This window comes from Octopus bimaculoides, chromosome 9 (assembly GCF_001194135.2).
Source record: "Octopus bimaculoides isolate UCB-OBI-ISO-001 chromosome 9, ASM119413v2, whole genome shotgun sequence".
Taxonomy (NCBI): domain Eukaryota; kingdom Metazoa; phylum Mollusca; class Cephalopoda; order Octopoda; family Octopodidae; genus Octopus; species Octopus bimaculoides.
This window is the reverse complement of record NC_068989.1, coordinates 38,454,918-38,471,129: the sequence shown is the minus strand read 5'-3', so window position 1 is coordinate 38,471,129 and position 16,212 is coordinate 38,454,918. Positions and strand designations below refer to the sequence as shown.

At 33.0% G+C, this 16,212-nt stretch overlaps 1 protein-coding gene across 1 annotated transcript in view; it reads right to left on the bottom strand.

Annotated features, from left to right (window-relative positions):
* Window positions 1-16,212, bottom strand: part of LOC106869101 (endoplasmic reticulum aminopeptidase 1) — a 1,169,084-nt gene that overhangs the window by 928,689 nt on the left and 224,183 nt on the right. Inside the window, exon 2 of the mRNA XM_052970645.1 lies at window positions 15,632-15,673. The gene's annotated coding sequence lies outside the window, so the exon portion shown is untranslated. The remainder of the gene's footprint in view (window positions 1-15,631; window positions 15,674-16,212) is intronic.

Genomic DNA, 16,212 nt, shown 5'->3' with positions numbered 1-16,212 from the left:
ACCATTGGTAGAGTAATGTAATGTTGATTACACCACTGATAGGTTATGGTTGGTCGTGATTAGGACATAGTTTGAAGGTTTGATAAGTGCAGGAATGGTGAATTCATAGCAAGTTACTGAAGAGATTGCAAGAGTGCAATGAAATAATTTAACAAAAAACTACATAAATTAATAAAGGACTGAACCAGTGCGTGTGTTTATTACCGGCATAATGCCTCTCCCAAGGTTTAATTGTGTATATATATATATATATAATCCTAAACATTATCTTCTTCAAAGTTCAAAGTCTCAAAATAATTCAGCTCCCAACACTTGTTGATTCACTACAAAGCTCAACTGAGACTGACAATTGAGTTCTGATTCTACAGTTAGGATAATGCTTTGACGATATATAAAAACAACCCAGATAGCATTGCCAAAACTGCACACCAGTTTATTGCTATGAATTCACCATTCCTGCACTTATCAAACCTTCAAACTATGTCCTAATCACGACCAACCATAACCTATCAGTGGTGTAATCAACATTACATTACTCAACCAATGGTTCTTCATGTCATCTCACTAGATGGAGCTCCCATATCTTTATGCTAATTGTGCCAGCAAATAGGCTCTACTGTTGAATCTTCCAAAATGACTGAAACCATCCTTTTATGTATGCCTTGTTACATCCCACACATTACAGAATCTCACACTTCAAAAACCTCCATATTTCTTATAGGTAAAAGTACTACAAAAGCTCTACATCTAGAGAAAAGCCCACATCCATACAAATAGAATGGCTTTCACTCACAACTATGTATTTTTGGTTCCTTGCCAAGCCCATTTTTACTGATGTTTTGGAATTTTCAACCCAACTAATACACATCAACTCTGATAGCTCCACAATCAGTATGCTTCTATATTTGGTGTCAAATTAATATCCAGTTTCATACTGCTCATTACCCAACAACACTCAGTAACATTTTCCTTTATCAATCCACTAATTTTCTCCAACATTTTACATATAAACCAAATGTGAAAACACAACAGTTTACTTCAAATCAACAAAGTTATCAGCCTTGACAATGTTACCTTTATTATATATTTGGTATCAAAATATATACCTAGAATTATCCTTTATACCTGCCTAAACTATCGACCTTGTTCTCTTTACAAGAAGCTATCCTAATCTTTAAAATATATGCCATCCCCCAAGAAGAGCAACCTTTCCAATACTGCTAACTACTGACCTATACTGCTCCCATTTAATATCCGAAAGGGGATGTGTATAGCTGTCAACAACCACTTCCAACACTCTTGGTTCTTCTTCCCTCACAGTAACTACAAGTATGTATTCCATAGTCTGATCTACTTGGAAAGTTGTTCTCTATACCGCCCATTAATGTTCCCTTGCTTTTGAGATGTTAAGCATTAACAATGTTGTGTTACATTTGAAATTAACAAAGCATTTGGCAATGCCTGGTACAAAAATCTCCAGGCTAAACTACCTGAACTGTTGTCTTTTGGGTCAGTAGATTATGATTTTACATACACCCTAAAAATATAGAGATACTTGATTGTGTAGTAAAAATCTCAAGCGAATATATGTAAAACCAACCAATTCATGAATCTTGGATGTTCTTGAATTCTATAAAATTTGTTCAGCTTTCAAAAGATTCTTACAAATCATCATGAATATGTGGAACAGAATTTTATTCATTATATATATATATATATATATATATATATATATATATATATATATATATATATATATATATAGTCATACAGAATACTTATGCAATATTTTCCAAGGTTACTTATTAAAAGCTCTATCCATTTTGTTGGCTCTCAGTGAAATTTGCTCTTCAGTGAACCAGCTCTGCATTTAGATGTTGACTCCTTAATTAATTATTGAATTTGACTCAATAATTTAATTCTGAGATTATAGAAAGGTTTAGTGATTTTATGAGAATATCATTTGGTATGGAAATTATGTGAGAGCAACTTTCAAAAGATGGAAAATTCAGCAATGAGGATTCCTTAATTATAATCATGAAGGAGCGAAATCAAGAGGAGATTACAAGCAAATGCCTTCAAATCAATGAAGTTGACGGTAATCAAGCTGAAGCCATGAAAGAAAAGGGTCAGAAAAGTAATTTTTTTTCAGAGTTTAAGATTACAAAGTTTGAGTCCAACATCAGAAATTTGATTAAATTTGATAAAAAGTGAGATTCATTCCAGTTGCAAAGGGTCAAAATAAATGCAAATTCTATATATATGTGTTCTATAGCTAAGATGAAAAAAAAAAATCTAGTTGTTGATAGCTTATGGTAATATGAGTACAATATGGCTGGTTGATTTTTCAACAAGAAAATCTCCAAGTAATTTGGAACATTTCTCTCACACACACACACACACACACACACGCACACAAACACATGGTATGAATATAACAATATAGCAATCCAGATCCAATATGAAAGAAGTAACTATACAATAGAAAATTTCTGTGTACATTGACCATGAAATAAAAGGAAATCAGACTAAGGCAAAACATCTAATTTTAGCAGCACAGAACCAATGCCTTGCCTTTACCCTAACAAGTATAGACTACCAGCTCAATGAGATAACTAACCATATTACTTGTGACTACCCAATTTTTGCCAAGTTTGAGTAACTTCACAAATATGACTGAACCAGTAGCTTTATCTTGTGGGCAATATGTAAGTTCTCTGATGGAGCAACTGGTAAATGGTATAAATAGGTAGCTGACAATGTATATGAAAAGAAATTGTTCATAATCATTGGGGACAGACTTATCCAGACTGTGAAGGAGATCAAGGCATACCATCCAGAGATAAAATAATCAAACATGGGAACAAAAATATCAATATTTGGCTAGAAATTGTGAACCTTTCTGAAATATCAACTGGAAGGATGTAGAGAAACTGTCAGTGTAGAAGGATCTGGAAAGTAAAATATGTAAGTGCAGGGTATGTAAGTTGAAATAGAACTGTTAATAAGTGAAGCACTAGGTAGTGTAAAAAATATATATAAATAGCAGTATATATATAAATATATACAAATATATAAATAGCAGTGCTAAGCAGTGATATGTATACAAAGTTGGTACCCATTCAAATATGCTTGAGGCATATTCAAACTTGTAAGAAATCTATTCACTGTGTTTTGTCATGAAGAAAATCTATTGCTGCAGACAAATGGGTGTAAATACACCAAACTAGCTCACAGTGCCACCTAACCAGACTGTGGGATGCATGCATTTTGGAGTGGTTACCTCCTCTTCAGCCACAGAAACCAGACTGCTGTGAGCTGATGTGAGAGAGATTGTCTCTCTCATGATATTCCCGTCATTGTTCAATGACTGGTAACATTAATCAGCAGTTTACTATAAACAAAATATGGGATGACAGTGCTAAACAGTGATTTGTATAAATACAAAGTCATTACCAGTTCAAATGGCTTTCTTACAAGTTCGAATATGCCTCAAGCATATTTGAACTGCTAACAACTTTGTATGTAAATAACAGTATACAATCTATATCAGGTCTCACAACATTATACAGTCCAGACAATAACCCAATGTGGCACACTCAACATCCTATGCAAGACATTTTCAGTTTAACAGGACAACTAAAATAGACATGCCACATATACCTATACAATCACCACCATATAAAATAACAAAATTCACTCAACACACATCCTATAGAATATCGCTAAACAATGCAGCAACACACAGCTATACAATCAGCATTAATAATGCAACTCACACATGTTTTATGGAATACCACCTAACAATATAACACATTATCACTACATTCCTCTTATCTCCTATAGCCATGTATCTCTTCTATAGCAAAACATCTGTGCTTGTCTTTCAACACCTGGCATACATCTACCCACTAACACCTTTCCTTCCAAAATACTCCTTTTTAGTAGTGTGAGCTTTTTCCATTTCCTTTTTCCTCTTTTCTTTGCTGTCTTGCAAGTTACATGGCAGCCTCACTAGTAACAGTGTCATGAAGAAAAAGCACCATGTAAAGTGGTTGGCATCAGAAAGGGCATCCAGTCATAGAAATTATGCCTGAGATTACAATGGAACTTGATGCACTCCTTCAGCTCAGCATTTCCCTATCAAACCAACATGCCAGTAGGGAAAGAGGACGTTAAATGATGGCAACTACCACCAATAATAAAACACATGTTCCATGGAACCCAAACAAACAATATAACACAACAAACACCTTGTATAATCACCATCCACTGACACAACTCACGCAACACATGCCCAATGGAACACCATCAAGCAATATAACACAACACATACTCTATGCAACCACCATTCAGTAAAATAGCACCACTGTACACAATATACATGGCATTGATACCAATATACACAACACTGAAATCAAGGTGCCACGTGAAAAGCATTGGTGTGGGTCTTGGTAACAGTGCCACATAAAAAAGCAGTGGTACACTCTCTGGAGTGATTGGCATTTGGATGGGTATCCAGTCATAGAAACAAAACCAAAATAGGCTGTGAAACCTGATGTGCTCCCTGGCCTTTCCAGTTCCAGTCAAGCCGTCCAAGCCATGCCAGCATGGAAAACTGATGTTAAATGATGATGATGACTGATAAAGAAAATGCTGCACAGTTGCCACCCACTAATATAATACGACTCATACAGTATACATCAAATACATTCACCATTGACACTAAAACATATAACACAACTCATTGGACATAATATTCCCAATAGATAAAACAACAAAAAAAAAACAAAAAAAAACAAATCCCACAACAGAGCAAAGTTGTTATAGTTTCCAAAAACACTTCTATACCACCAAAAGACAGAAATGCAACAAAAAATGCAGTAAGAAATTGCATAAAAGTGTAGAAAACATACATGATGATGAGGAGGAGAATAATGATGTGACGATTTCTGATTTAGGGAAAAAACCATCACTTTTGGGTGGAGGTGATAAGTTGATTACAACATCCTCAGTACCTGACTAGTACTTAATTTTATCAAGCTCAAAAGGTTGGCAGGCAAAGTTAACTGCAACAGGGTTTGAACTCAGAATGCAAAGAGCCAGAACAAATACAGTAGGCGTGGTTCCTATCACTAACTGTTCAGTCAATCTACTACCAAATAATTATAATACTAAAGAAAACAGCACACTGCATGTCATACTACACATATTCCATAGAATAATTAAGACAATGCTTGTATGCACTCAAATGTGCAGTGGAAGCATATAATAATAATAATAATAATAATAATGATGATGATGATGAAAATAATGACAACAACAACTATAATAATAATTATAATGGTGATGGTGATAACCCTCTTGCAATGAAGAAACATAAAAAGATAACCAAGAGGAAGCCTGTAAAGACATTCTTAAATAAAGACATTGAGAGCAATGCATTTGTGTAAGAGAGATTACACATAGCCTGGAAAATATTATTAACATTTGATACAATTTTATAAAACAAATGAGAAAAAATACACTTGAATATTATCAGCACGTCATATTTGTGCTTAATACAGAGTAATAGCTGAGAAAATAGGTGATTCAAATCCACACCACACAGTAATATGGGGACGATGAAGAAGTGACACTGTGAGACATTGCTGTACACACTGACTAAGAGGTATCAATAAACTAGCCAGCTTTATTGCTGAGAACTACAAAGAGAAAAGAAAATCACTTGAAAACAAATGATTTCATTCTGATACAAATCATCTTAAATAAATAGCAGAACTCCATAAGTGGAAGGACTTGGAAATAATTACAATATAGGTTTGGGAAACATAATCTCTGTAATAACAGGTGTTATAGGGCAATTAAAAGCAAAAAAAAACGAGGAAAGAATATGGCCACTGATATCATAAAATTATTTAAACCATAAAAAAGCTACACAAAATATACTGTTACCCAAAGCACATATATTACGAGTAATAATAAAAACAATATTAATAAGAACTTCCCACGTGCAAGATACAATTCAATAACGCAACAAATACAGTATGCTTTCTGAACAACCTTCAAAATACATACTCTATGAAACAAGCACATTCTTTACTCAATCACCATCCAATAAATAATACAACACACTATCATATATATATATTCATCACCAATGACATAATACATAATACACTACCTGACTTCTATAACACATGAAACACAAAACACTCATTAATAAAATAACATAACCCCCACAAAATATAGTTGGCACATCATCATCATTTAGTGTCTGAGGCCTCTTATGTGTCACCAGCACAAGTTAAATCATGACTATGATTTAACTTGGTTTGACATGTCTTCTCAAGCACAGCAAATTGCCAAAGGTCTTGTTCACTTGTCATCACCACCATGAGACTCAACATCCAAAGGTCACATTTCACCACCTCATCCCATGACTTCCTGGTCTACCCCTTCCACAGGTTCCCTCCACAGTTAAAGATTTTCACTTCTTTACACATGGCCATATTAGCACAATGTTCTCTCTTGCACACTACATCTGATGCATCTTATACTCGATTTTTGTTTGAAGATACAGTAAACACAAAATCTAAAATAACACCAGAAACAATGAAATAAGTTCCACAACAACGTAGAATAGATGGAGCCTACAAAGAGAGACTTATAAATGATACAAAGTCTAATGGATAAGCTGCAGTAGTGAAAAACATAACTAAATGGACATAAACGTGTTATTGGCATGTTTAAATAGAAATGCTTTACACAAATGGCAGAGGATGTATGGCTAAATTAGAATAGATATGAGAGTAAGCATTCCCAAAGTGCCATCATATACCTGCCCAGTACATGACAGATACTACTCACAGATTTTAAAATAACATGAGAAGTTGCTCTATAATATAGGATGAAAACAACTACTGGTCCAATATAAATTCATTTGTCCATTTAATGTTCATTTTTCCATGCTAGGCTGGACAGTGAGTTATTTAAGCAGCATTTCACAGATGGAGGCCCTTCTGGTTGCAAACTGTTACCTGTTTCACAAGTAAGTGATTTTTTTAAATATTTCATTTCTTCAAAAACAAAAGTCAAGTTGTTTTTATCTCAACAATAGTGCTCATATACACACTTACATGAAGATATATATATACACACACACACACACATATGATGGGCTTCCATATACTTTCAGTCAACTAATTCCATTCACAAGGCATTAGTAGGCTCAGGGCAATAGTAGAAGATACTTGCTTAAGGTGCTATATGGTAGAACTGAATCCAAAACAATGTGGTTGCAAAGTGAACTTCTTAACCACACAGCTATAGAAAATAACATTCACTTCGAAGATGAAACCGGCTAGAGAAATCAAGAGACATTTGACCCTAAGAAACATTTGTGGTGAAAATTCTTGAACAGTAGTAAAAAGCAGTAAAATTATACAAAGAGCTGTAAAAGAAAACTTGTGGAATGACATTTTCATACAAAAATTAATGGCAATTCTCAAGACAAGACAAGGTATTGATGGTTCTGACAGGAATTTCAACAAAGAAAGGACTGGGTGAAAGAAATTTAGTGGAATATAAAATTAGATACAATAGAGTGACCATATTAAAGAACTAAGAAGAAAAGAAAAAAACTGTCCTGGTTTTTTTAATATCATAAAATCTGAACAAAGTAATTTGATCAAAGAGTCATGTACAAAGAATTGGAAATTAACATTTCTGAATTGTCACAGAACAACAATCCCAGTAGCATTTAGTGCACTTCAGTAAATATATTAAAGCATATTATTGATAAATATTGTATGAAGACACATAAAAACAGTAATAGAAAATTTCCTATATGATAATATATTTAAAAGTCATTTAGTGCAGTACTATTTGTACATATATGTGTGCGTGCATGCATGCATCAAAGCTGTTTAACATATGCTAAGCCCCACTAAGTACTACAGGATAGGCTGCTTCTCTCTCACAGAGACATAATGACATTATTTGATATTTCTAAAGGACTGTCAGACAAAAGGTTGTCTCCTGACATATATTACTCCCAATGGACATCAATGAGCAATAATCTCTAGGAAAAAATATAAAAGAAAATAATACGCATAAATTGATGTATAATCAGGAAAATCTATTAAAATATAAAAATATTTTTAATCTAAATATCCAAAAATGTTTTGAACATTAAGACATCTAGGTGTGCTGTTTACCATAAGATGATGCAGAAATTCATGCATTATATAAATGGTTATTTACTTAATGAATCTACAGAAAATAAAAAAAAACGTAATCTGTCATGGTAAAATTTGAACTTATATATCATATTTGCCAGCATATAAAATGCGTTCTTGCAGAAAGAATCCCTATTTTACAATTATATATGAGGAAAAACATATTGAGTAGGTTTCATTACACACTTACTGAAAGCTTTCTTAAAGAGATGTAAGGGGAAAATGTAAATAACACATTGTTAAAGAACATTGGAGTAATGTATGAAACCATAAATTTATCATAAATAAAATACATTCTGTGTGTACAATATTTCAACATTATCATCTTTCAGATCAACTGTGTAGTTGTTTATAATTTGGTCAAGAGAATTGCTGTACTGGATGTAAAACTTATATTTCTGATTGATATTTTGTGTCACTGCGATCAACCACCAGTTTTGTACACCCCATTATGGTTTTGCTGTCATCCACTCATTGGAAACAGCTGACAGGTGGATGAAAATTTAACATTTCATTCTTCTTTCTAGAATTTTTCATTCAGATAATTAAAAACTTACTTAATGGTAACAGACTTAAGGTAAATAATAATCATTAAATAATGTAAGATATATAACAGGTGTGGGTTATGTATGTTGAGGAAGGAGGTCTAATGAGATGATGTGCCTTTCCCATATAACTATTGACATACCTTAAGCAATTTTTCGTAAATTCGTGCTAACAGACTGTGTTGTTTTGGCATGTTTTCAATAGTATTTAATTAGTAACAATTATTGTATCTCGTAGTATTAAGCTCATCCAGCTCCCTAGTCTATGGAGCCAGGTCTCCCATCTGTAATACAGTTGCATTAGATGCAAGACCATTTTTCTTTTGTTTATACATAAAGAATTTTTTTTTAAATACGTAACTTTTATGCTGGTAAATACAGTATATAAAAGAACAAAACCAAACACTTTACCCAGTTTCTACAACTCACCACCTTTATTACAGTTTAAATCAATACAAGAATATTAAAATAGATAATGGATAAATTAATTGAACATTATCACTATTTACTGGGGCCTATATAACTCACTTTACTCCTCCCAAATTGCTACTCTTGGAACTATGCAAAAAAATTATTAGAGGGGCAGCAAATTAGCAGGATAGCAGTGAATTAGCAATATAGGAATAAATGTCTTGTAGTATTTGTTCCAGGGTTTTACAATCTCATTTCAAATCTAGTCAAGGATAACTTTGCCTCTCAGCTCTCCTGGGTTAGAAAATAAGGTACTAATCAAGTACTGGTATCAATTTAACTGATTAACCTGCTTCTTCAAAATTTCAGGTTACACAATTAACTTGACTTGAATACTACACTGGTTCTTATAATATCCACTTAAGAAAGTCTTATAGTCCAAAGGCAAAGAGACTAAGTTACATAAGGTAACTCCTTTAATCCAAAATATTTCTAATTTTGCTAATGACTTTTTGGTGATGATGATGATTTTTGTTAATTTCAATTGATTTTGTAACTGAACAATCTGCTGTGTTTATTTCAATGGCCTATCAATATATAGTCTGTTTTTTGTACTAGGTGTTGGAAAAATACTCAGCAAGAAATGGAAAGAAAATTGAAAGAAGAAATAATAATAATAATCATTTCTACTAAAGACACAAAGCTTCAAATTTGGGTGAGGGGCTAGTTGATTACATCAACCCCAGTGATCAACTGGTACTTATTTCAATGACTCCGAAAGGAAGAAAGGCAAAGTTGACCTCAGCAGAATTTGAACTCAGAATGTAAGGACGTTCAAAATGCTCCTATGCATTTTTCCCAGTGTGCTAACAATTTTTCCAGCTTGCTGCCTTAATAATAATAAAAATAATAATAACAATAGCTGGATTAAGAAATATTTGGAAATTTATCAAATAGCACCTACTCTGCAAAACTTCTTGTCTGTAAGTATGAGATCATGGAGAACCACACTGACTTTGAACAGTAACAATGAACCTCTTAATGCTGGAGATCTAAGAATTTCATGTGGCATTTTCCAGGGTGACTCTCTATCATCACTCTTCTTTTGTCTAGCCTTAATGCCTCTCTCGAAATTGCTCAATGATGTACAATACAGTTATAAAATGTTTGATAAAAGTATAAATCACCTCATTTACATGGATGATTTAAAGCTCTTTGCAAAAAATGACCAACAACTACTGGGCTCACTAGTAATTGCTAAACGATTCAGTGAGGACAACAGGATGCAATTTGACCTTGATAAATATGCAAAAGCTACTTTTATCAAAGGGAAAATGACAGAAACATCCAATGTTAATCTTGACTAGCAGAATGTCATAAAGGAATTAGAACCAGCAGAGAGCTACAAATACCTAGGGGATGGAATCAAACATTCAGTGATGAGGGAAAGGATCAGAAAATGTTATCGCAGGGTAAAGGCAATACTCAAGACAGAGCTGAATGCATGAAACAGAATCAAAGCGATCAATACTTTAGCCATACCAGTCATGACTTACAGTTTCAATATCATTAACTGATCAATTACTGAAATATGTTATCTTGACAGAAAAATATGAAAATTGTTGACAATGTAGAGAATGCACCACCATAAGGCAGATATAGAATGACTTTATCTGCCAAGAAAAGAGAGAGGCCGTGGACTTTTACAACTGGAATTAACAATAAAGATTGCCACAATTGGCCTGGACACCTACCTGAAATACTCTGATGACTGGATGTTAAAACTTGTATAAAAGCTTGAAAACAAGAAATCATCATACTCAGTAACAAAACAAGCAAAGGAATAGCTAAGTGAATTCCAAATACAACAAATTCCAGAATTAGACGTACTAGAAACAAGCACAGAAAAATCTAAGTGCTTGAAAACCCGTGCTAAAATTGCTGTCTTAGATATTATGACTGATAAATGGCATGGAAAACCTCTCAATGGCAAATACCCAAAGAGAGCGAATAATGCAGATAGTGACTAAGCCCTTACCCATCAATGGCTAATGGCCTCTGGCTTGAAATCAGAAACAGAGGGGTTTATCATAGCCCAAGATCAATGCCTACCTACAAAGAACTACCAGGCCAGCATATTAAAGAATGACAGCTGCTCAACATGTCATGTATGTCAACAACAAAATGAAACCATTGATCATGTTGTCTCCATGTGCAGTCTGCACCTACAGAGCAGCACAATACATTCGCTGGGTAATTTGCAAAAACCTGGACCTGCCCCATGATAAAAATTGGTGGGAACACAAACCACCTCCAGTGCTTGAAAAGGATCACATCTCACTCCTTGGAAACTTCACCATTCAAACTGACAGAAAGATGGGTGCAAATAGGCCAGACATTATATTGAAAGACTTCAGCAAAAATCATGCCTCCTCATTGATATGACTGTCCAAATCGATATAAATGTATTTGTCAAGAACAATCAAAACCTGAGCAAGTATAAAGATCTTGAAATAGAAATTGGCAAAATGAGGAACCTCAAGACTAAAACAATACCTGTTGTCATAGGTGCCCTAAGAATGATAGCAAAAGGGACTGATTGCTACCTAGCTCAGATACCAGGAAACTCCAAGATGGCAGAAATTTAAAAGATAGTGCTCATGGGAACTGCTCATATCCAACGTAAAATACTGTCTATGTAATCTCAAATTTTAAAACAAACTTATAATTTTCCTCTGTTTTCTTAAACATTCTCTAGAACAATACTATGTGCAAAATTAAATACATGATACCCGAGGCATAACACTAACTTCTAACTTGTTGTCTCTTGAGGTCTCTGGGTGAGACTTGGAGTCAACTTGTACAAATACAAAGCTAAAGGCAAACATATAATAATGATAATGACAATAATGAAATGTCCAAAGAAATAGAAATGCAATATAGTTTATACAGCTCTACTTAAAATCTCCTCAAATTATCCTTCTGGACAATGCAGATATGATTAGAATGACATTCATTTTCTAAGATCTGTTAATATGTATGCATCACTATTGAGTAGTGGTATTCTACCTGGAGGTCAAGGAAACCCTGGGAGTCCATGAAGATAGGACAGATGATTTGTAAGCTGAAGTCAAAAATTTGCAGAGTAAACAAACCTTCCAAAAGCCTGGATTTTATTGAAAAGTTTATTTAAATAAAAAGGAAATTCTGCTAGTGAAAGAGTCAAAAACCATTGTTTGAGAGCAGGCTAAATGTAGCAAAATGTGTGTGTGTATGTGTGTGTTTCTTATTGATGTTATATATAGTTAGCTACATGTTCATGCATGTATCTACTACTTGTGTGTTTGTATATGTGTGATCATACTAACCACAATGATGCAATAATCATGACCAGCCTACTTTTTCCCTACATGATGTATCTAGGACTCCAATATCTACTAATAGGTCATATATGTAAAATTTTAGATTGTGAACTGAGGGAGATTTAGGTACCACTTCTGTAGCCCTTAACTATTGTATTAGTTTATGTGTTTGAGTGTAGTTTTATATATGTGTAATGTATGTATTAGTGAATCAGTACAACTGTTTGTGTTTGTGTGTGTGCAAGAGTGTATGTGTAGAAGCATGTCTAAGTATTCTACAGGAAGAGGTGTATGTAATAGAGGAATAACAAATCATATTCCACTGACATGTTTTCTCTGATGGAAGCTAAAGTGTGGCATCAATATCTAAGGATCTAAAATACAGTAAAAAAAAAAACCATTAAAAATATATTGGAATTTACATAATAGTTATGATTACAATGAAAATAATAAAAACGAAAATGGAGGAAAAGTAGCAGAGCTGCACTTGCCTTTGATCGAAACTGCATTAAAAAAAAAATGACCTGGTTGTTTAACATCGAATTCATATTCATTACAATTGTTCAACAATGTGGCACTTTGGGATAAATGCTGTGGGTTTCCTTAGAATTCACTGGGAAGATTTGATAACAACCAACACTTACTATTAGTGATTGAGTTTGCACATGAACTCTAACTAGTTCACAGTCACTTTGGTTCAGGTAATACAAAGTGTGTGGCCATAATGATTATTAATATTAACAGCTGGTGTCCAATAATGCACAACAGCTGTTAAGATTCTTAATGTTTATTGTCAGAGGACGACTGGTTTATTTATCTTATTGTCAAAATTGGTTTCACTTTTTTCGTGGGGGGTAATAACTTGTTACAATAAAACACAATATTTTCATTTTAGCAGGTAGGGAAGCTTTCACACCAGAATACAGCTTGTTACAATTAGCCACTAAGTTTCCTTTAATATACAATATTTTTTTATATCAACGCATTGAAATACTATTATTCTAAAAACAGTTCCTAAAAATATGACAGGATGGCTACAGTTTGAAAACTTTTGTACGCAAATCTACTTATTTGGAGCTGACCAGGGTTTAAAGAACAGCGATATAATTTTTATTGAAGAAAGGTCCTTGACTGGCAGGCTAAATGTAGAAATATCAATATATGCATGTATTCGTGTGTATGTGTGTGTGTTCATACACACAGACACATATATGTATATATACACATGTGTGTGAATGTATTTGAGCATGGGTTGTTGAATAGGTTCATTCTTTCTCTGCGTTTTGTGAGTCACAGCTGAAAGGATTGGCAACAAGATCATCCAACATACACCAGTATGGAAAAATTGATATAAGAAGGGTATATCATATAAAGTGAGCCCTAGCATACTTGATTTAGTAAGCAAAGAAATTTTAATTAATCAAAATTACTAAATGTTTTTTAAAATTTTTTTCAATAAAATTCCTTAATAATTAGTAATACAACTAATTGCCTTTATGAATGAAGCTCGAAGCCACTGTAAAGTTTTAAATTATGGACAAGTATTCAGCTTTCACCACTATTGATCAATAACTGTACTCTATATAAGTATTGAGTACTCTATACTTTGTGAAACTACTTGCAAATTATTTGGTAGAATCATTAATGTGTTGTTCAAAATACATTGCAGTTTTATTTTCCTGACACTTTACATTCTGAGTTCAAATCCTGCTAAGGTCAACTTTGCCTTTCATATTTCTAGAGTTGGTAAAAACATAGTCAATTATGTATAGATAGTTTCACATGGTATGTGCTGCTTGTGTGTTTGTATTTATGTAGTTGTACATTTAGTAGTAATTCAGCCCCTGTCAAAGATATATTAACCATGATCACCCTTAACTTTTTTTCCATACATCTCTTATTTTCCATTATCCAATGAGTTTTCCTCCTTTAGAGGTTATGAACTAGGAGAGGTTTAAATATTGTTGCAGTGGTTTTAGCAGTTACATGTGTCTAGTTGTATTTTTAGTATGCAATTGTGTGTAAATATACAGGTATTTGTGTTGTATCAGTAGATTTTGTATCAGTAGATGTGTATAATAAAGGGACACTTGAACAAATCAATCATAGCCTGCTAACATATTTCCACTGACATAGATTTAAATGTGGAATTTGTATTTTAAAATGTAAAACACATTAATAAAACCATTATGAACATATGGGAATTTACATAATAATTATGATTAGAACAAAGATAGGGAAAAGTAATTGAGCAGCACTAACCTTTACTCAAATCTGTATTGAAAAAACACTGTTCTGTGTATTTAACATTTAATTTATATGCATTACAAATGTTCAACAATGTGTCACTCTGAGATAAAAGTTGTGAGTTTCATTAGAATTTCTGGGTAAGATTTGGTGACAACCAGTATATGTGGAAAGTAATTTAGTTAAGACATGGTATTATATTACCATGATTAGTTCATAAATTCTGAGTTCAGTTAATAATGCAACAAAAAATTATTACAAATATTAACAGTTGATATCCAATAAAGAACAACAGCTGTTAATATGTTTAATGTTTATTGTCAGAGGTAATATTATAGTATTTTGTTATTGTTAAAATTAGTTTAATTTTCTTCAGGTTGTTACAAGATACATAACACAATATTTTCATTTGATCAAATGAGGAAGTATCTACACAAATGCACAACCTTTATAATTAACTGTTAAATATCCTTCAATATACACCACAGAAATCTTCAAAAGACACATTGAAATACTGTAGTCAGAAATACACTATTCCTAAAAATATGACAGGATGGCTATTGCTAGAAAGCTTTTATTTAAGAGTCTACACAATCAGGGTTGACCTAGGGCTAAATAAAAACAATAATATATCTTAATTGTAAACAGTGAATATATAAACAAAACAGACAACATCACACGTAATACAATATAATTGCTATACTATAGAAGACTACTTTCATTGATTTCTTTTAATAAATACTACTACAACAAAAACAACATGAAATAAACAAATACAAACACAAAAACTTCACAAACAGATATATATATATAGCCAAAAATCCACCTTTATTCTGCTCTGTTAACTGAAACTGAATCTCTGAATAATCTGAAAAAGATATAGTGAGAAAGTGCTTTACACTTTTGGATTACTGATCTGCTATACATGCACATATATACATATATCTAAAATTATACTAACTATAAAATGATCTACAATATACTAAACACACAGTGAAGGACACACATACATGCTCAATACATTCAATGTCTCTGTGTGTCCATGTAGTTGAGTTTGATGAATGTTTGTAGTGGTGTAAATGAATATCAATTTGTTCTGCTTTTTCACATTTTTTTTTTTTTTTTTTAGAATTTCTTTCACATTCAACCAAGTCAGCACCAGTGTTTTACTAGCTTTTATACTACTACTGACCGCAAAAGGTTGAACATCAGGAGAATTTGAAATCAGAACCTACTAGAATGAAAATTTAAATTGGCTTGCATTAAGAATTCTACAATGCCTTGCCAGATATCTCTAAAAAGGAAAAGACAAATGTATGAAGACTCTCTAGAGTGATTATAACATCATGTTACTTATTCAATGGGTATTAGAAGGGACAGAGTAGAATCATCATCGTCATCGTCATC